This window comes from Ochotona curzoniae, unplaced genomic scaffold, assembly GCF_017591425.1.
Source record: "Ochotona curzoniae isolate NIBS_2020 unplaced genomic scaffold, NIBS_Ocur_1.0 patch187, whole genome shotgun sequence".
Taxonomy (NCBI): domain Eukaryota; kingdom Metazoa; phylum Chordata; class Mammalia; order Lagomorpha; family Ochotonidae; genus Ochotona; species Ochotona curzoniae.
In genome coordinates, this window is record NW_024466736.1 from 7601 (window position 1) to 9931 (window position 2331).

A 2331-nucleotide genomic window follows, 5' to 3' on the forward strand; every position below is an offset into this window, starting at 1 on the left:
ACAATGAGAGTGCTCCTGATTTTTTAATGGAAAGTTTTCATTTTAGTTTAACAAAACAATTTCTGCATAACTGGTAGGAATAGCATCAATGCAGGATTGCTGTAAGACCTTAAGTGAAATTTCCTCTCCTGGCTTCCCTGGTCAATAGAAGGACAAACTCAAGCATGTCTTGTAGTTAGGGCAACAGGTTCTGTGCAATGTTCCATTTCTGGTTTCTTCAGGCCTCTGTTCAGTCCTGTAACACCAGCCACTAGAGCATGAAATGGCATCCTAACATCTTCAGTAGTGTAGCACAATGGGAGTGTTCTTTCCACTTCTGCAAGGAGCCAGATGTTCCCATTCAGGGCTCAACTTTCCTCCTTGCAAAGTTCAGAGGACCCAAGTGCTGCAGGTCTTGCAGCAGAAGGGAAAGGAATGGGTATAATACTTGCTTCTGCAGCGCTCAGCCTGATAGAGCCACATTCCAGCTGCACTGCAGCTCACAGATCCGCTCCAGGAATACAACACTGCACCCTGCAGTGAGGCCTGGGATGTGTAAACCTCCAAGAGACCCTGCTCTGAACACATTCCAGAGAACAGTTGACGATCTTAACCACCAGACAATACCCCATGCCTTCTGCACTGTCCTACTCACAGAAAGATATCCATCTCATCAAATACTCTGCCCCTGGAGCCCCGCCAGCTCCTGAGCAGATGCCTGCCTCTGGGAGGCCTGCTGTGACCCTCTGTGACCTGTGACACCACACACCTCTCCTTGTGTAGTAGCTATCACTCTGTCTGATCTGATTTCCCTTTCATTCCCATCATTCCAGGTAAATTAAAGTTCTGTGAAGTCCATGAATTGGCCTGTTTTATTCATCATTTTATTCCTAGTGCTTAAAACTGCCCTGGCATATCACAGGTGCTCAGTAATTGCTGGAGAAGAAAGAGAGAGTTGGAGAAAGGAGGAAAAGGAAGCCTGCACTGGGGGCAGTGAACCCTCTTCCAGTCATGCGCACCACATTTAAGACAGTGGCGGAGAAATGGGCCGGAAGTCATTGTCTTTGGGGGAGGGGAGGCTGTGTTAACCATCACACAAATCTTCAGTAACAATTGGAAGAAAAAAAGAAATATGTTCTACCTTTTGTTTCTAAATTCCTCTAAGATGAAATATTACTCAACCACAAAAAGCAAGAAACTAGCAATACTTGGTATAATACATAGAATGTCAAAACAATATGGTATAAAACGTAGAATCCCAAACTCATTGAAAGAAGTCAGACCAAAAAAAAAAAATAGCATGTATTATGTACTTATCTTGTAAATTCTAGGACATTCAAGCTAATCTTAATTTTTATCGGAAAGGCAGATTTACAGAGAAAAGGAGAGACAGCAATATTTTCTGTCTGCTGATTTCACTCCCTGGCACATTCAAGGCAAGGATTTAGCTACTGTGCCGTCAAACTAATTTTAATGGCAGAAAATAGATCCGAAGTTTTCTGGGCACAGGTGTAGGGTGGCACTGGGTTGGGAATTGCAAGTGGGTAGGACATAGAAAGCAAATTTGGCGAGTGATGGATTCATTTCTTTTTTTTTATTGTACTCAGATTGCTGGATGCCCTAACTTCTCAAACGTGTATTTCAAATCTTTGGAGTTGATTGTATGTCAACTTTAAGTCACATCTGTTAGAAAATAAAATAGATGTAAGTGATTAACCATAAAATTAAAAGAATCAAAATCCATTGCCACATCCCTCTAGCCGATTATGTCTAACCCTTGTGTGGCTTGTCTTTAAAAATACTTTGTAGAAAAAAAATACTTTGTAGTCTCAGAGAATGGGGTGGACATTTTTTGCACAGCAAATTCAGGTGCCTCTTGAGTGCTGGCATCCTATATTGCAATGCTTGGGATCAAATCCTGCCTCTCTTTCTGACCCAGCTTCCTGAAAATGCAACTGGAACACAGCAGAAAATGGCCCAAGTACTCACTGGCTTCCGGCTGCCCTTGTGGGAAGCCCAGATGGAGTTCCTGGCCCCTGGCCTAGCCCCAGCTGTGTGGGCATTGAGGAGGAAACAGGGGCTAGAAAATAGATCTCTCTTTCTCCCTTCCTCTCTCTCTCTCTCTCTCATTCTTTCCGATAAATAAATCTGGAAAAAAAAATTCTCAGTCTCCGTGGTAGAGATGGAAAGTATGCGTTCATGGTAGCTTTTGGAGAAATGACCTAACTCTGTTGACCCCGGCTCAAGTGTGGTTTCCATTTTAGAAGTTAGCTGACCCGTGAAGGCCCTTTTTATCCACATGCACACTTGCATGTATATGCATAAACCCTTACATTTTCAAATCTGTTTCTT